This window comes from Equus asinus, chromosome 22, assembly GCF_041296235.1.
Source record: "Equus asinus isolate D_3611 breed Donkey chromosome 22, EquAss-T2T_v2, whole genome shotgun sequence".
Lineage (NCBI taxonomy): Eukaryota > Metazoa > Chordata > Mammalia > Perissodactyla > Equidae > Equus > Equus asinus.
In genome coordinates, this window is record NC_091811.1 from 65,818,312 (window position 1) to 65,839,079 (window position 20,768).

The window sequence follows — 20,768 nt, forward strand, 5'->3', positions numbered from 1 at the left end:
AATGAGGAACCGGAAGTCACGTGGCTAGACATCATTGCTGACAAAGAGCCCCAGAAACCAAACCCTAGGCCCTTCGCAGCCTTTCCAGAAGGCGATGCGGGCTACACCCGCCCTCCGCCCCGCGCGGCGGGGAGGGAACCGGGGCTGCAGCGGCGCCCGGGGCCGGGGCGCTGCCCGAGGGACCCCAGGGCGGGACCTGACGGCATCTCAGAAATAAGACAGCAGCAGTAATAAAACGAATCCCCGCGGTGTGTGCAGGAGGATGCTGCTGGAACCCCAGGGCCCGCCGCCGCCTGGGACCCCTCCCGGAGCCACAGCCCGGGCCCTGGAAGGGCATTTCTCTACGTCCCGCTCCCAGGCGTCCCCGGAGATAAGAGTAGGCTCTGCCGCCCACGATGGTCGTGAGAATTACGTGACATCCTCGGGGCGGTGTGAGGCTGCAGTGCCGGGCACACCACGCGCAGGCGGGTTGGGCTTCCTTCTTGGATTTTTTTGAGCGGCAGCGCCACCCAGCTGCGTCCAGGGCGCGCAACGGGCTGCCTCTCCCGTCTGTGAAGTCCTGACTGTGACCCGCCTGCGGCATTTGTTGTGAATGAATGAGAGGGGACCGTCCTCGGCTGGCATCCAGCCGCCGAAGCCTCTCTCTGAGACACCCGCTCGGCGAGGGTTTCCAAGCCCACCTACCGGTTCTTGAGACCGAAGTGTCTTGGTTGCAAAGGGTAAACTTAATTTGGCATTGGGCTTGCTTGGCTGCAGACCTAGTGGATGCTATTTGTTTTGAAATGAAAACGGAAGATTTAAACTAAGGCAGGACTTACTGACTTACAAACACTAATGCTGCGCTGTTGCCTTTCCTATTAACATAGCCTTATATGCGCTCCAGCGGAGGTGCTGATCCCTCGGCGACCACCGCCACATCTCTCCTGTCACTTCTGAGGGCTCTTTTATTACAGGAAGTGCAGTAAATCAGTGGGGAGGCTGACTAGAATCCCTGTTAGAGGCAAGCGGATAAAAACGAGATTAGGGAGCGCGAGTGCATCTCTGAGCCACGGCGCTTCCCCAGACCAATCGCACTGAAGCGTGGTCTCCTTCAGGCCAGAGGAGGGAGCCGGCATCTGGGAAAGACTCGAACTCGGACTCGGGGAGTGCGAAGCAATGGTCACTGGCTTCTCTCTCTCTCTCTCTCTCTCTCTCTCTCTCTCACTCTCACTCTCTCACTCTCTCTCTAACACACACACACACACACACGCACACACACAAAGAGCAGGCACGATTTTCCTCAGGTGAAGTGGTATTTTCCCAGAGTGAAGTTTAAGACCTTCTCCAGATGTTCTGAAATCTGCTTTGCAATAACAATGCTTCCCACGTGTGGCGTACATTCTAAGTACCAGGCACATACTGGGAGTTTTACTTGTGTAATTTCATTTAATCTTCACAACAAATCTGTGACGCGGTTAGTGTTCCCCTTTTAAAGATGAGGAAATGGAAGTTCAGGAAACAATAATATTAATAAGAATAGTTACATGTGCTAGATGGTTTTGTGTATGCTTCTTCATCTAATCTTTTTAACAGTTCTGCGAGATGCATTTTTGTCCCTATTTTAAAGGTGAGAAGAGCGTGGCTCGTAATTATGTATCATAGCTACCATTTACTGCAAACTAATTGTGTAACAGGCACTGTGTCACGTCTCTTAAATATAACACATTATCTTTTGTGATTCCTGTAACCTAGTGACATGAATCTTATCATCCCCACTTTACAAATAAGTAAGTGAGGACACGGCAAGGCAGACATTGTGCCCAATATCATTCAACTAAGACAAGACAGAGCCAAGATTTTAACCAAGATTTTGGTGATTTCAAAGCCTGAGTACTTAACCTATGCCATGCACTCTCCCTACTTTATTACTGTTCTAATTTTGCATTTATCTTTTCCTTAGTCTCTATTTAATGTGACATAAACGATATAATGAAAGAAACTCCAAATCTAGAAGACATGGATTCAAAACCAATTTGAAGGGGCTCCCACTGTTCAAATCTGGGACAATCTGAGCATCAAAACAAATAATGACAGTAATGGATTATAATCCATTCAGTAAGTAGGAATCTGTGAGTCCATGCTGATATGAATGAAGAGAAGAGAAAGCTCTTTTTTAAAGTAGAAAGCCAGCCAATAAATACAGAAAGAATGAAAGAATTAGAAAACCACCATAGTGACAATCACCATAGTAATAACTAACTCTTGCAAGAAACATCAATGGATGCCCAAACTAGTGGGTGAAAGTAGGAGACTCTCCAAGAATCTCCCCACAAAATATTTATTAAGAACAAGGGGAAAAATAACCTTACAGTGGAGAGACAAGGCAGACCCCACAATCTTCATCAAGAAGTAAAAACTCCACCAGTAACAGGACAAAAAGATAAAGCTGCCTCTTGATCAGATGCAGTGAAAAGAATAAAGCATCCATGATACTGATGGGGTTCAGGGCAGGCCGCCCCAAGATGTGGCACTCTGGTGCGCAGACTATTTGGAGCTGAAGACAATAAAGGCTCAGACTCAGCAAGAACATTGGACCTTTCCCCACTAACTGCCTAAAAGAAATTTAAATTAAAGGCCCATCTCCAGGACAGGCCATCACCATAGATAACTCTGGGTTTTGGTAGACTGGGAGGATCCTTGCTAAGCCCACTCTTATCAAAGTTCTATTTACCAAACATTTGCTTTTCCATTTCCATGTTGGTTGCCTTCCTCCCCTTTGAAGCCCCAAACCACTACCCCAAACATCCTCCTTGTCTGTGGCTGAAGATACTTAAACAGGCAGCCTCAGCCAGTTGACTGAGTTGCTCAGTTTTCCTAAGCCTCTCCCATGTATACATGTTCTAAAGCTTTAAAGATTTTCTCCTGTTATTCTGCCTCATGTGAATTTAATTCATTGTCCAGCCAGAAGGACCTAGAATGGGTAGAGGAAATGTCTTCCTCCCCTGCAATACCTTAGTCAAAAATGCACACTGGGGTCCAATCATGAGAACACATCAGAAAAACAAATTGAGAGACATTCTATGAAATGGCAGGTGTATAATCTTCAAAAATGCCAAGGTCATGGAAAGACTGAGGACCTGTTCCAGAATAAAGAGACTGGAAACACAACTGAGTACAGCAAGTGACCTTGGATTCGATTCTTTGCCATAAAGAACATTACTGGGAGAACTGGCAAAATTTAAGTGTGATCTCTGGGTGAAGAATATAGATTTCTTTGTACCATTCTTGCAACTTTTCTTTAAGTTTGAAATTTGTCAGATAAAAAATATTTTTTAAAAAATTCAACCTCCTTCTATGTGTCCTTGGGGAAGTCAGTGAACTTCCCTGAGTTTGTTTTTTGTTCTGTAAAAGTGGGAAAATAATTCAGTAGTTTTGTTGGGACTATAAATGAGATAGTGCATACAAAAACACTTGGAACTTATTAGGTGATCAATAAATACTAGTTTTCTTTTTGTTTTCAACCTGTTTATCTAGTACTTTGAACTTGATCAATTGGAAGAGGAAGAGTTTGGAGGGAATAGCATAACTTATGCTTATTTCTCAAGGTGAACAAGTAACGCTGGTAGAACATTCCAGAAGCTTCAAGCTCAGTGCTTTACTTTGAGTGGCCTTATAATCTGTTTAGGAATTATCATTACACAGAGCAGTTTCCAAAATCAGGGTCCATAGACGTATTCTGGGAGGCCCAGAGAGTTTTCTGGAGCAATTTTTGTGTTTCCATTTAAATTAAGATAATCTCATCAGCATGATCACATTTAATTGAGTGACTTCAGTGTCCATGGCTGCAATCGTTTTTGAAATCCAGAGCCCACATTTACAATGGTGATTCTAAGCAATAGATACCACATAGTCCCCCTTTTATTATCATGGGTTAATGAGAAAAGGAATTGGATTCTATAAGTAATTTATGAATTGGCACCAAGTGAAGGCTACTGCTAGTAAACATGGACCCCTCGTGTGAAAATAAGAAAGATGTCCCTTCCTCAAGATATCTTACCTACATCTGTCAGACAAATTGTCCTACTATAAACAGTAAGCATAATAAATTAGTAAATGATATACTGCTAGAAGGTGATACATGTTATGGGAAAAGAAGAAGTGGACAGGCGAAGGGGAATCGGGAAGAAGTGCTGGCTCAGACCTGGGGAGAGGCATCGCGTTCAGCATTAAACAGACTTGGCCAGAGTCGGTCCCACTGGGAGGCAATATTTGAGCAAAGACTAGATAGAGGTGAGGGAGATGCCTGAGACAAGCAGATCTCTGCAGAAGAGGAGTTAAGAAAGAGAAAGCCAAGTCACTAAGGCAGGAGTATGTCTGGTGTGTTCCAGGAACAACAAGGAGGCCAGTGTGGCTGGAGCAGAATAAGTGAGGAAGAGACAGCAAGAGAGATTGTCAGAGAAGTAAGGGTGGGGAGTGATAATGTATGGTGTTGCAGGGCATTGCAAGAACATGGGCTTTTAGTTTGGGTGAAACGGGATTTTGAGTCCAAGAGCAACTTGATGCAAATTACATTTCAAAAGGATTACTCTGAAGGGACTGTAGGTGGCCAAAGGAGAAGCAGAAAGACCTGTTAGGATGCTATCTTGTGGTCCATGTGAGGGATGCCCATGGCTCAGATGAAGGGGGTAGTCAGCGAGCATGATAAGGAGTGGCAAGATTCTGGTTCTATTTTGAAGGTAGAACCATGTGGATTTGCCTAGAGATCAGATAAAGATGCGAGAGAAACAGAAGACTCAATGATGGCTGCAGAGTCGTTGGCCTGAATGATTAGAAGATGGATTTTCCAATCAGTGTAAGAGACAAGGGTGTAGGTAGAGAGGTTTGGGAAGGGACAGCCTGACTGTGAGTTGGACACCCAAGAGGATATATGTTTTGGAGCTCAGAACTGGCTGGAGATGGAAACATGCGCGTCCTCGGTATTTACAGCTGTGAGTCCACAATGTGATGAACAAGGGAACATAAGCAAATAGAGAGGAATGCAAAGAAATGAGTCCTTGGACTCTCCAATGTTAAATGCCTGGGGAGAGGAGAAGGACCCACAGAAGAAACTTAGAAGGAATATCCAGTGAGGCAGACAGAAGACCGTTAAGTGAGATGTCTTGGAAGCCAGATGAAGAGACAGATTATTGGTTCAGCTCTTCACTTGCTGGTAATAGGACTATACATGCATCCCATTTGCCATGTAACTCTGTAGCGCCCTCCCACTGTGGATGGAGATACTTGCCCACCTCCCCTGGGCACATGACTTTCTTTGATGTGTGTGAATGAAGCAGAGGCTTGAAGCGGACTTCCGTGGTTGGTTTTATCTCTTGCATTCCTGGCATTTTCCGTGAGAAGAACATGTTCTGGGCAGCTGCTGGTTGAAGGAGAATGCAAGACTCATGGAGCACACCGGAACCCAGCTATAGCCTGAGCAGGTCTGCCCCACCTAACTCGCAGACGTCTGACCCTGAGAAATCAATTTATTGTAAGCCGCTGAGCTTGTGATCCAGCATCGTCGCAGCAATAGCCGACTAGTATAACCACATGAAAGTCCCCAGCAACACTTATACAACCCAAGGAGAAGGGGAGTGCCTGACCTTGGTCAGAACTGCCTTCGTTTGATTTAGATAAATGATGCAACATTTCTTGCACCTGCATAATGTGGTATAAATTCGTTCCTGCCAGTGTATCTGTGTGTGTGTGTATTTTAATATTTCTCAGTTGATGCTCATCACCAGGCTCAGGAACTACTAGATTAGATGACCTGTAAGGTTTCTTCCAAATCTTCAGGATTCTACACAACCCAACTCACACCATTTGTTCACCGCGTTGCATGTAGCTCCCCCATTCTGGCAGTTTCTGCTGTAAGTCACGTGGAGGCCACTCTCTGCCTTACGCTTTAGTATCATCACTTCTGAGGTCCTTTGCAACCAGCAAAAGCAAGAGGCCTCCACCCTTCCAGAGGCTTGTGTCACAGCCTTTAGAGGAGGGGGAAGGAGATGAGGACGGAGATGGGGTGGGATGTGGCGCCAGTTACTGCGTCGGGTGGGGAGGAGCGGGGAAGCCAGTGCTGCATGATGCCAGCCTGCTTGCGATAGATTGGGAGGGGTCTGCAAACAGGGCAAAATTCTGTTAATAGCACAAAAGTGGAAATAAAAGTACCATACTGGAAGTATTGGATAGATATCAATACCCAATGGATACTTAGTAGATTTGCCTTTTGAATAGAAAACATGATAGAGGAAAAATGAAACTATGTGGAATATTTGAAAGTCTCATCATCACAGATGTTCCACTGGTATCCTGGAAATTCCTAGACAGGGCCTGACCTGAAATGTAGGTGGATCCTGGGAAAATAACTGCTGGGTTATCTCGCTCTCTCTTTTTTAACAAGCCCCCTGTAACTTCTGGAAAGCATACAAAGTTAATGGGATTAAATCCTACCTTTTGGGAAACTCTCAAGCACTTTTAAAGTTGTAATTCATCTTAATAAGGTGTCAACACAAAAAACAGACCGGTATTCACATCAGCCCTGAAAGAATTCTTTCTATCCAAAGAGATGGAAGTTGACTGGATTAGAAAGGAATTTCCCTCTTTATCTTTAGAGATTTCAGAATTCCTTCTTTTGTTATTATTTCCTTCCCTTTCTCTCCTGGAAGGCTGATCTATTCCTACTTTTTGCTTACTGATCCATCTCAGCCTACTCCAAAGAAAGAGAGGTGAGGTTTAGACAGAGCACAGACGACGTTTCATTGCTCACCTCCCGTGAACGAGGCAGAAGGATCCTGTCGGCACTGCTGACTCTTCTGGAACATCTTTAGATGCTGGTACCATTCTTCTGTAACCTTTAATTCCAATGCAAGGAGTGCGAGTGTGTGTGTGTGTGTGTGTGTGTGTAGGCACACATGTCAGGGGTGATAATATATTTATTAAACACAAAACAGCTTTCTTCAAAAACATACCTGCTCTGGGAGGCCACGTGCTTATTCCAACTCTGAGATGTGCGTTCATCAAGTTGACTCTAAAGGTTGGTTACACTGACCAGAATACAGTCTTTTGACAACACGATCTCTCTTAGGTTCATCAATCTCAGTTAAATAACTACATCAGTTAAATAATCAATTTCAGCCAAATAAAATTGTAGTACATACATACAATGGAAAGTTTTCTCAACTCTGCAGCTGTTAAAAAGAGTTAAACTCAACTTCCAAGATATTAAGTGCAAAAAGACAGACTCAGCACTGTGTGTAGTGTGCTACCATTTGTATGATGGGAAAAAGAATAGATACGTATGGGTTTATGAAAGCACACAACATTTCTGACAGAACACATGGGAAACTTTACCTGTGGTGGCCAGTGGGAGGGAGGCGTGGAAGGAGAAAAACCTGTTTGTGACCGTATATTTGAATTTATCATGCGTACGTTTCACCTATTCAACAAAAGAGCAAAATAATGAGAAAGAAGTCGCAGGCCCATTTTCCGTAGTTACGTGGTAGAGCCCTCTCCTGACAGAGGCTGGGCTTTGGGGCCAGGCAGGTTAAGATTTGGATGCGCATGCTTACTGGGGGACTTCCTGTGGGTCCCTTGACTTCCCTGACCGTCCCTCTTCTTCTCTGTAAAATGTGGGGAACCACAACCTTACAGGATTGCCTCGGGATTAACGGAAACGATGAATGGGAAGACCCAGCAGGCACTCAGAAAACCGTAGCCACGTCCTCCTTGTGTGTGGGAAGGGGCCTGCTTTGCTTATATGATGTTCTTACTAATTTTTAAAGAGTTAATTGATTACAGCCCATTTTTTTCCGTCTCTGTTACTGCCATCGGTTGTGAACAAACCTCTGACAAGAAGCACCTGCTATGCTACAGGGAGCACATCTCAACACCAGGATCTCGGTTGAGGCATTGCCTAGGGAGAAAAGGTGGGTTTGAAGAAAAAAGAGGGAAAGAAATTCTTACTACTTGTCTTGGACATGAAATTTCACCATTAAATTTTTCTCTTTTATATCTTGGTGGCTGTAAATCCCCAGCAGCCTTGGTGCAGATGATATTTAAACCTCATCTGCTAACACTTTGCAGGGAATTAGTTTAAGGAATTAAAATCTTTCCCTTTCCCAAAAACTGCCACCCTTAAAACAGAGGACTGTGAAAGGGGAGGCCAGCCAGCCTCCAGTCTATTTCAAACTGCAACTTGCTGTGATTTTAAAAGTAACTCTCGTTGGGGCTGGCCCCATGGCTGAGTGGTTAAAGTTCCATGCACTCTGCTTCAGTGGCCCATGTTCACGGGTTTGGATCCCAGCACAGACCTACTCCACTCATCAGCCATGCTGTGGAGGCATCCCACATACAAAATAGAGGAGGATTGGCACAGATGTTAGCTCAAGGCTAATCTTCCTCAAGCAAAAAGAGAGGAGGATTGGCAATAGATGTTAGCACCTCCCGGGATTCTGGACAGAAAGCCCACACAACTGTGAGCAACGCCCTAAAACAGGCCTCACAGCTCTGCCAAAGGCTGGCGCTACTCCCACAACACAGGCACCGTCACCTTCGGGTGTGTGTCCTGCATGAATTCTTCCCTCCAAGGACTTTCCTTGCCCGTCCATGGTAATGGACTGAATGTCGCTCCCTCCCCCAAATATTTGGAATATTCTATTCCAAAATAGAATATCTGCAGGCCCCCTTTAGACCTTGTCAAAGACCCCTTCTAGGGTCTATGACCTCCCCAGGTGAAAAAGTTTTTACGGAGTGTGAATTCATCTTTCCATCATTGCTTGAGGCAGCACCATAAATTGTGACAGTCAGGGGAGGTTGAATGGAATGCAGCCGTGCATGCAAGCTCTGCGGATGGGAAACACATCTGACTGGGTGCCATCAAACAAGGCAACTGGCCCCTGGAAACTCTGCTGAGGTCTCGGGGGCTGGGGAGCAGGGAGAGGAGAGGAGGGAAGCAGGCCTGTGGGGCTCGCACAGCCGGCCAGCTCCTCATCTCAAAGAAATGAGGTTTGGCTTCATTCTTTTCAACCCACTGATTGCTTTATTTCAAATTACCCTAACTACTTAGCATGGTAAATTAGGTTGAAACCCCCAAAAGTTTGCAGAGGATGTCATCTAATCTGATTAAAAGGAATATTCCCATCGCAAGCGAAGGAGGAAATGGAAATGACTCTGAGTGCACTGCTATTAAATAATTTGCATAGACTTGCATATGCTACACATCAGAAAAGCATATGCTTTTTAGATTTAATGAAATAATTTTCCCTCTCTATTTCATGTTATAGTCTCTGTCCTTCCCTATCGGTCTTTTTCTCTTCCCATCTGTCTCTTTTTGAATGTTAAAATTATTTCATTGCAAGGGTACATAGCTATGCACGAATTACATGAAATATGCTAATAATCCCGCTGGCAGGGCTGGGAGGTCCTGAAATTGCATTGCCAAGCTTGCCATGTGCCCCCCTTTTGTCCCCCCACGTAATTAAAGACTCCCTTTATAGCCCTTAAAAGGTTCACGTTGATTCATCTGAGGCTTTCATTGATGGGGGGAGGGTGGTTAAAACCAATCCTTTGGCTCCTCTTTCCAAGCGATGTTTTCCTCACCCTAAGGAATAGCATCTAAATCAAAATGAAAATGAAAGAGAAAATCGCCATCAAGCTCATGTCATCCATATCTGTTGAGTCTGTGAAGCTGCCATTGTGGTTGCACGTGTACAATAATCATCTTTGAAAGATTTTTGTGCCTGCTCTGCTTTTCAAGGTTCAAAACCCTTGACAAATGTTGGCTGCTGTTAAAGAGCCACCCCCATTTTTATCAATGGAGACAAGGAAGCCCAGATAGAAGAACATGATGCCTTAGTGGCAGGGGGTGGGATGGGGGATGAAATCTATCTATTTTTGTATTCTCTATGGACATTCACTGGTTTTCGGTAATATTTTAGCAGATCTCATGTTCAGTTGTAATGTAGCCAACAGAGGAATTCTAGTGAATTCCCCAACAAAATTACATTAGGATCAAATGTGATCGTTATAAACACTATCCAGATGTTGGGGATGGACTGGATATAACTCTTTAAGCCCCAAATTACAGTATAATAAATGCAAGCATGGGGATCTGCCAATACATCTGAACTTCGTGTCGGAAACCAGGTCTGACCTTAATTTAACTCTATAAGAAACTAAGAGTTTCCCCACTTGTATAGTTAGGATGCATCCAGAGATCTCCAAGTGCTATATTGTCACGAGTTTTATCACTTACTTGAAGAATGACTGTATCAGATTCTGGAGTCAAGCCAATCTTAATGCAAGTATTTTATTAACACATTTAGAAAGGAAACAGAATTGCAAGTAGAAATAACTATTGAGGTTATGAAACAAACCTGTGAAATGAAATACAATATAATATTAAGATTACATTTGTCCTCAGTAAATCTCAGGGACTCAAGACGCTATAATAAGCACCAACATATTTTACTACATAAACCAGGAATGCAAAGGAGCACAGGCACACAGAGAAAGATAAAATTTAGCAAGAAAAAACTCCATCCTCTGCCTCTGAAGTTTTTTTCTATCTGCAGGGCTGATATAAACTGATAACTTTGTGTTATAGCCCAAGGTCAGTATTGAATGTATCTTAATTAGAATGTCAGTGATCACAAGGGAAGATGAATATGTCAAATATCCTAGTGTCAAATTAAAAGAAAAAAAAGAAAGCAGCCACTTTGGAAAGCTGGAATCAATAGACTAACCAATTTGTTAAATAGTAAACTATAGCATGCCTACCATCTGTATGATATTTTGTTGGATGTTGCTGGAAGAAACAGAAAGTAAAAGAAAACGTTTTAAGGAGTGCCAAGTATGTATCAAGTCCTTTAAGAAATGAATGCTCTCTATCTGGATATACCAAAACCCAGAATCGTCTCCTGCCTGGAGAAACTTAAAACACAGCGCCGAAGACAACCCCCAAAATTCAGAAGTTAAATCACCCAACAAGATAATAGATATCACGAGTCAGCACACGTGCAGCACTGAGTGGCTCTGCATATCTCCTCACCACCAACCTTCTACACGGAGAAAAGCTATTTGTAGCAGTGAAAAAGTATTGGAAAATGCATGAAATCAGCTACCCAAAAAATGCGAAACCTACATCATGACTATAGTAGTTAACTAAGAGTATTTTTAAAAATCATACATTTTTTTGCAAAAAGAAATAAAATTCTATCACTACCACATTTGTATGGTCTGTGAACTCTCCCTCTGCTCCTCCCCAAGCCCCTTTCCCAATATTTCTGTCACTCAGTATATGACTTTGAGGCGGACAAAGGGTACAGACAAAGGAGTTTCAAGAAGGGAAGTTTGCCTGCGAACGGAGAACCTGGGTGAGCCAGCACACGGGCCTCAGGATATTCTCGTCAGAACAACCCAGTGTCCATCGACAATGAGTGAGGAGCACAATGTGGTATATCCATACAACAGAATATTATTCAGTCATTACAATGAACGCACTTCCAACACGTGCCACAACAGGTGTCATGGATGAACCTTGAGAAGATCATGCTGAGTGAAACAAGCCAGACGCTGACGGACAAATATTGTATGATTCCACTTGTATGAGGTATACTTAGGATAAGCAAATTCACAGACAGAAAGTAGAATAAGGGTCACTGGGGGCTGAGGGGAGCAGGGAATATGGAGTTATTGTTTAATGGGTATTGTTTAATGTTTCTGTTTCAGAGGGTGAAAAAGTTCTGGAAACAGATAGTGGTAATAGTTGTACAACATTGTAAATGTACTTAAAGCCACTGAATTGTACACTTACAAGTGGTGAAAATGGTAAATTTCATGTTATGTATATTTCACCATAATATAATAAAAAAATACAAAAGTAAAGATATTCTTAATGTTCCTAGGAGAAAAGCCAGTAGAATCTAAGAATGCCCAGCAACGATGGCACCAGAGTACACAGAGAAAGAAATCAGCCAGCAGGCAGAGCGGGCTTGCCGAAGGCGGATTTCCTCCAGGTCCAATCAGTGACTGCATAAAACGACAGGGAGCAGGGATTATTATGACAACTCAAAAGTGCTGGAACCCCCTGACAGCAAAGATTCAATCAGAAAACAAGGCAAACACGGTCTGTACATCACGGGACCTTCAAGGCTAGGGCACCAATGTCTGCCTCCTGATAGTAGACATCAGTGCAAAGCCAGACCCGACAAACACTGATGATGGGGCTCCTTCTCCAAAGCACGTTTTCCCAGAAACTGGAGGTCGAGGAAACCTGGAGAGTGAAGGAGAGAGATAGGAGGATGTGTGACAACAGAACCACCACTTACAGGAAGCTGACGTGTGCTAGGTGGGCACTGGGAGTGTTTCCCGTGTATTTTCTTATTTAATCCTCACAACCGCCCTTGAGGTAGGACCTACCATTATCCCCATGTGATAGATGCAGAAACAAGCACAGAGAGGCTAAGTCCTGCAGGTAGATAAGTGGAAGAGCAAGCTGGCTGGCTGTTCCAATCTACTCCCTGCTTTCGAGGCTTAAAAAGGGGCAGACCAGGGATGCTCAAGCTGGAACCCTTTCTCACGCATAAAGGTTAAAGGAGACACCATATGTAAAGCTGTGACATATGTGTCACTGGTTGGCTGGGGATTCCACTCCACACTGATGTTCCTTCTCCGGGCCCCGAGCTCCCAGAGCAGCCACTGCCCTTCCCATGGAGAGAGAAGGAGAAAGGGCAGACGCAGGCCCAGCTCGCAGAAGACTTTGCACATAAGCGCATGTCACTTCTCATCGCACACTGGCCAAAGTCAGTCCTATGGCCACACTCGAGTGAGGCAGGTGGGGAAGCGAAATTCCACCAGAAGCCTAAGAGGAGTCAGGAATACTTGGTGGACTGCACTAACAGCTACCCCACTACCCCCAAGAGGAGACTCAATTACAATATCACCCAGGACCCTCGCACAGTGTCCACAGATTAAAAACATTGCCTACGTCTATTATCTCGAAGGCGCCCCACAAATCAAGGTCTACTTTATTATTTCCATTTTAAAGCTGAGGAAACAGGCCCAGAGAAATTAAGTTACTTGCCTGAGGTCATATACCACGAAGTGGCAGGGCCAGGATTTTAATCCTAGTTTCCTGACACTTAGTCTGGCCCGGGGTTGTTTCCTTGATGCCTCTGGGCGGACGGATGGGGACAGACTCCAGGTTGCAGCGGTGGAGAAATCAGTTGGAAGGGAAGAAATGCAAGAGTGTACACTAAGAAGTTTAGATTTGATCTTGCAGCCATGGGTGGTTTCCTAGCTGGAGAGTGACATATTGAAAAGAATATCTCCAAGGCTTAGGTTATGGCCGGCTGTGCGCTGCGGGCGGGCGGGCAGTGACCACCTGGGAAGGACCACTCATTGTTTCAGCTTTCAGGAGAGCGGTTTGGCCATGCAGATCAGGAGCCTTTTTAAGAAAAGACTCTCTGAAGAAGACTCAGACTAAGAAAAGTCTCAGTGAAGAAGAAAATTCTCTTCTAGAACGCTTCTATAACAATCTAATCAGATAGGGATTAGTAACGCCATCAACACTACAGGGAAATACTTTAATCGCAAAAAAAATATTTTGGAAAAAACTTGAATGTCCAAAAATAGGCAAGAAACAAGAAAATTTATAGTTTACCCACAAGACAGAGTATGAGGGCACTTTTTAAACAACGCTTTTAAAGAACTTTCAGTGGCACAGCCGGGGAAAAATCTTCACGATAGAAAGTTAAGGAAGCAGAATATAAAATTAGTGTTAAGACGATTATGAAAACTAAGACAATTATGAAAACATTCACATACGTGTACATATTTTCTTGGTTGGTGGCGTTATGAATGACTGTATTTCATTCAGATTTTCCTGGGTTTTCTTTTTTTTTTTTAAACGATTTTATTTTTCCTTTTTCTCCCAAAGCCCCCTGGTACATAGTTGTGTATTAGTTGTGGGTCCTTCCAGTTGTGGCATGTGGGATGCCGCCTCAGCACGGCTTGATGAGTGGTACCACATCCGTGCCCAGGATTCAAAACAGTGAAACCGTGAGCTGCCAAAGCAGAGTGCGTGAACCTGACTGCTCGGCCACGGGCTGGCCTCATCTCCTGGGTTTTCTAATTTTCTGCAATGCACACGTTACTTTTATGAGAAAAAAATTATTATTATTTTAAAAAAATAAATTGACAGCTACACAGCTGAATTAGAAGAGAGTATAGACAAAGAAAACAATCCAGGCTTTTTTTTTTTTAAAGATTGGCACCTGAGCTAACAGCTGTTGCCAATCTTCTTTTTTTCCCCTACTTTTTCTCCCCAAATCCCCCCAGTACATAGTTGTATATTTTAGTTGTGAGACCTTCTAGTTGTGGTACATGGGACGCCGCCTCAGCGTGGCCCGGCAGTGGTGCCATGTCTGCGCCCAGGATCCGAACAGGTGAAACCCTGGGCCATTGAAGTGGAGCACAGGAACTTAACCATTCAGCCACAGGGCGGCCCCAATCCAGGCTTTTCTGAGGGGGACAGGGGAAGGGGGCAGGTTTGTTGTGTTGGTTTGTTTTGTTTTAACTGAAAGATGCTATACCGCCGTGAGGCAGAGGCACAGCCACCAATGGGGAAGGTTGGGTTACTACCCACAGCGGAAATGGCCCACCAGTCACACACGGCAGATTCATTTATCAGTCCTTCTTTCTATAGAAAGGAAAGGAATAGAATTAATCTTGACATTAGTAAGAATGTTATGTTTGTATGGCTAGTGGTCACCGCATTACGGTTTAGAAAAAGATTGGTCTGAGAGTGAAGAGACCTGGGCTCCTGGACTCTGTTATGAACTCTCAGGATCTTGGGAAAATTGCGACCTCAGTTTCCTCATCTGTTAAAAAGCACAGGGTTAAAACAGGCGACGTCTAAAACATTTTTCAGCCTTAAATCCTATGACTATTTTAGTTCATATTAATTTCATGTTAATGAACCCAATCTGTAAGCGTATTTGTGTAAAACAACTTCAGCTAGACCACCCACCAAATCCAACTAAATGGGACTGCTGTTTCGTGTGCCAGGATCCTAGGGGCCATATTAAAGCAGAACAAAGTCCTTTCCCCGGCAGCTGCATTCCCAAAAACGGTTCGTAGCCTTAAAGGAAAAGTTAGCCATCAGATTTTTGAAAGGATTTATAATGGAATCATCTGGTTTTTTTGTCGTTGTTGTTGTTCAAAGACTAAAAACAGCCCAGTGAGAGGTGGAAGGTGGGGAACACATCTGAACGTCCTGTACCCCACAAGGACAGCTCTTTGGTGTTGCCCATCTTGCTCTGTCAGTGAAGATGAGCTTGTCCTTTTTCTTTTGGACACCACTGCCTTTGAGTAAGAAATCTGAGGGGAACTTGCAAATATAAACTTGCAACTTAATTTCATTAAGTTAGAAATGGGAGACATAAAACAGATCCAACTCACCTGAATTTCCAAATAAAGAACACAAGCCTTCATTTAATAAATACAGAAAATATTTTAAAGGAGGATTCAGAAAACTTTTCCTTAAAAGGCCAGATAGTAGATATTTTAGGCTTTGCAGGCCAGAGGACGGCCTCATTCATAACTTTTCAACTCTGCCTTTGTAGCACAAAGCAGCTGGAGACAATACATGAACAAGTGGGCACGGCTATGTTCCAATAAAACTTTATTTGCAAAAGCAGATGGCCTGCCCGTTCGCCTGCCCTTCTTGTAAAGCGCAGTGTCCATTCATGCGTCCAGTTAAGGTTGGGAGAGGAGGGTGAAAAAAGGGGAAGAAAAACGTAACGAGCGGTGAGACTGAGATGAAAGATGGAGAGCCAAGTGGGGAGGCAGAGGGAGAAGACAAGAAAGGTGGTGACTGGAGCCTGAGGAGGAGATTAAAGCAACCTCCACACCAAAGAAGAGGCCAGTGTAGAAACAGAAAAAAAGAGGGAAAGACAGGAAGAGAGAAAGACAAAGTGATGACAGGAAACAGCGCAGAAGCAGGGGATCTATTTCTACCATTGTCACTGGGCTGCAAAGAAAAATGCCAGGGGTCATTTATAAACAAAGAACCCTTGTAACTAAACTTGGTGGGTTTTTTTTCTCCCATTAGAAGTAAATAAAAAATGTTTGGGGGCTGGCCCAACGGCCTAGTGGTTAAGTTCGCACGCTCCAAGTCGGCAGCCCACGTTCATGGGTTCAGATCTGGGCGTGGGCCTAAACCACTTGTCAGCCACGCTGTGGCGGTGTCCCACATACAAAATAGAGGAAGACTGGCACAGATGTTAGCTCAGGGCGAATCTTCCTCAGGAAAAAACAAAAAAGTTTGACTCACAGCTTTGTTTTTATTTTTTAAAAAATAATTTAAAAACAAGTAATATGCAAGAAAAACAGACTGAAGGAGAAAGACTAACAGTGAAGGTATGCAAAGAAAAGGGAGGGGCACAGGGAGGTCCCAAATGGGGATGGGGCAGGCTGGTGATACCAGGAGGAAGAACAAAGGTCCATCTTCCCTCCCTCACAATCTCTACCCTCTGGAATTCCAAGTGCCAAGTTTGATCTACAACTCGGGGCTTGCTGGAGAGTTCCTGGTGAAAATATTCCACTGGCACATGCCCAGCAGTGACATGGCAGCTGTACTGATCCCCAGCCCTCGAAGCCATCCCAAGCTCAAGCGGTCTCAGCCCACCCACCACCTGCCCCTCCAGAAACTGGGCCATGTCATGTGCCTCCTGGCACTGCGAGGTCAGTGTGTACACTGGTCTTTAATGACAAAGGTGGAAAAGTGACCACGAGTCCATGTCCTCATCCATTGGTCGCACCTTCATAGCATTTCCTTGCAATTAAGAATCACACCAAAAGGACCTCCAGACCCAGGGGTCCTCTGGCACTTTAGTTTTAATGACCAAAGTCTACTCTTCAGGTCTGACCTCTTAAGCCTCATAACCTGAGATGTGAGTGTAAGAAAAGAGAATAAAGGACTCATAACCATGGGCCAGAATTACATTTACACCATCTCGATTAAGTGGGGATCTCCCACTCTGTGCCCCCTTCCATTTCTTTCTCCAGCACTCTCTCTCTCTCCTCCAAGAGAGACAATTCAACAGCCTCTTTTCAATGCAGACTTAGCTTTAAATAACCCTCATATTCAGGAAGTTCCTCTTTACATTTAACCCGACTCCCTTCTGCTACAGTTAAAAGCTGTTTCGTCAGTGGAGATTTGGAACAGCTGGTTTCCATTCTCTTTACGGCAACTCTTCTTAAAGATTCATAGGCTTATAAAGGACATTGATACCAACTTCACCTAAGGCATATATAGCTTCCTTTTCTTAAGCACTTTCCAAGAATATTTTCCTATGGAGTCGTGTGCCGCATGACGACATTCCAGTCAACAATGAACTGTATATATGACAGTGGCCTCGTAAGACTAGTACCACAGAGCTTAGATGTGTAGTAGGCTATACCATCTGGGTTTGTGTAAGTGAACACTACGATGTTCGTACAAGGATGAAATTGCACAATGACGAAATCACCTAGCGACACATCTCTCAGGACGTATCCCAGTCATTAAGGGACTCATGACTGTATGATTATCAATAACCAGTTGCCTAGTCTGTGGAGAGTTGACTTGTTGAGCAGATTTCTACAGCCGAGGAAAAACACAGCCCCTACCCCATTCTTCACGGGATTACCTGAATTAGTAAATACCTGTGCTTTTGCTAAGACACTGTCAATTTGGAGTTTGGGACAGAACAAATGCTAAAACTAGGGCAGAATGCTTCTGTCTGAGTAGGGAAGCACGTGGGAATGACCAATCTTTGGTCAACTGCCTACAGCTCTGCTCAGGAATATCACCTCTTTGTGTGGGCAAATTAGAATTTAATTGCAGAGGTAAGTAAACTTGCCCCAAACCATGCAACTATTAAGAGGTGAGCAAAGCTGTCCCAGAGTCGTTTTAGAATTTTGACCAATAGCACCCAATGCTGGTCTCTCGCTGAAATTTGTAACTCTGTCTTCCCCCCATCACATATCTCCAACAGTTTATTCTCTAAAGCATTATAAAACAAAAAACAAAACAAAAAAACCCTGGAGCACTACAAAAGATCTTCAGCTGATTTTTTAGGAGCAAACAACATATGTTCCTGAACATCTGTGCTTTTCCCAAGCTCTTTTTTTCCATTATTGTCAAGAGAAAAGAAGTTTAGTGGAATGTTTCTCCACAGAGGCACAAATCTATAATACTCCTTGTTGATTACATATAAAAGACACAAAATATTAGTTTATTAAAAGCAGCTTCAACCATCACTGTACAAAGCAGTTCTCTGATGGAACAGATTTATGAAGTAACAGCTGAAAGGTATGCAGATCACAAGATACATGACAAATGTACTTTATTACACGGATCAGAAATACCATATGTACTCGCAGTTACTGTACAATGATACACAACATACAACTAAGACAATTTAAAGGTTTTGCTGATATTGAAAACTATAAAGAATCAATTTGAGAGTGAGAAAGTGTTTCATAAGATAGAATAATGCCAAGACAAGTCATCGCTTTAGGAAGTTAAATGCATTCTACATATTATAAACCTAATGTATTATAAAAATATGCCATTCTTTAAATTACAATGCGAAGGACTTTGCCCCGTTCATTGTTTAAAGATGTTTATAATGTTTTTCCATACTTTAAAGTGGAACTTAGTGGAATGAATACCAGACTTAACAACATTAACAAATTTAAGGAGATTTCAGATTTTGTTATTTCCACCAAAAAGATACTTAAGTCTGCAATCGTGTGGTGCCGAGAGTCCATATAAGGGCAAAACACGCATACCGCTTCACACGTGACAACTTCCTACAAGGCATTTGCTAGCCGGAAAGTACTCTAGCAGCTTTTGACCCAAATTCCAAGTATAATGTTTGAATGCATTCTGCTACAGGTCAACCAAGTGGCCATCCAGCCTTAGCTTGAGCAGGTGGTACTCCCAAGGCTGCCTGTTCCATGTTCCAACATGTTGTCTATAAGGTTCTCCATTAGACTGAATCGAAGTCCAGGTCTGAAGCTTCCCGTCAGAGGCACTCATGCTACACTCTGGGACTGCTTTGCTCACCTTAGCAGCTGCATGACTTTGCACAAGTTTACTCACCTCTTCGAAGCTGTTTCCTCATCTGAAAATAGGGATAATAAGAGTACTGATCCCACAGCATTGTTTTAAGGTAAAGCATGTAACACAGTGCACATTCTCTAAAGGTTGGTTGTTATGATCACTTTTATTCTACCAAATGAATCTTATTTGACATCACAATGTCTTTTGTGCAAAGACCCTTGGCAATAACTCTGCAAAATTTAGGGGGGTTGGTAAGCAAACAAACCTGGACCCACCTTCCTCCTGCCTGACAGGGCCCTGAAACGGCAGAGTGGCCTCTGACATGGCCTGAGCGCATAACAGTTGCCCACTCCCTCAACATTTCCTTGTCAAATTGATACTTGTCTGTTGCAATGGCATTTTTATATGCTGGCAAATACAAGGAAAAAGAATTATATTGTGTGCCCAGCAGGAATTTGAAACAGTCTGCCAGGTGGCATCAGGAGCTAGTCGCTCAGCTAGTAAACTTTGCCAGCAGCCCAGTATCTGCATCTCTGTTGTAGTGTTGATAAATGTGGGGATTCCTTGAGGCCTCTAGATTCCTCCCATTTATTTTATTTTGTGGCTAGCACTTCACTAAACTACACACCACTAACCTCATTGTCACCAATAGTGCGTGTTAGATATTTAAATCAAATCTTTGTAGCCGTTATTTTTTCTCCTCCAACTCCTAAAAGTCATATCTCAGATAGACAGGTCCAAATTTTGAAAATACCCAAATTTCCTAACAAGTAAGTATATTCTGCTGCACATTTTTTCTAGGCAGCGTGTGCAGAGAAAAACGTATCTACATCAATGTGACATTAGAAAAAAAAGTTGTGGTCAAAATCACTACTTGATTCTGCCTTCAAGCTTCAACTGCAGTTCCCATGTCTTCTCTGATTCGTAGCTTGGGTACCACTGACTGTGGCCCACATCTTTAGGATGGAGTTGGCAAGTCCTATGGGAGTCCTGTCTGAGGACTGCAGTCTGGTTTAGGCCCAGAGATTTGAGAAGGGGTCTATAAATCATTTCTCTACTGAAACCTGCTCTTTATCTGCCCCTGAGCCTGCATCACTGATTGAACCAAAAATAGGTATTCTACCCAAAAATTGCCTTTCTCTCTTAGCAAAAGTTTGCACATCCTTGAGAGGCTGAATGGCATTGTAAGCGTATAGGCTCTGGAGGGCCGGCCCAGTGGCACAGTGGTTAAGTGCGCACGTTCCGCTTCAGTGGCCCGGGTTTTGAATCCTGGGTGCGGACATGGCACCGATTGGCACACCATGCTGTGGTAGGCGTCCCACATATAAAGTAAAGGAAGATGGGCACGGATGTTAGCTCAGGGCCAGTCTTCCTCAGCAACAAGAGGAGGATTGGTGGCAGATATTGGCTCAGTGCTAATCTGCCTCAAAAAAAACCCCAAAAACAAACAAACAAAAAGAGTATAGGCTCTGGAGTCTGACTGCCTGAATATGAATCCAGCTCTCCAAGTTTTAGTTATATGGCCTGTGTGCCTCAGTTTCCCCATGAGTAAAAAGACATAATGTTAGTACCAAACTCATTGGATTGCTGGGTGGATTAGAAGAGTTAATACTTTGATTGAAGAGTTTAGGATTAAATAATT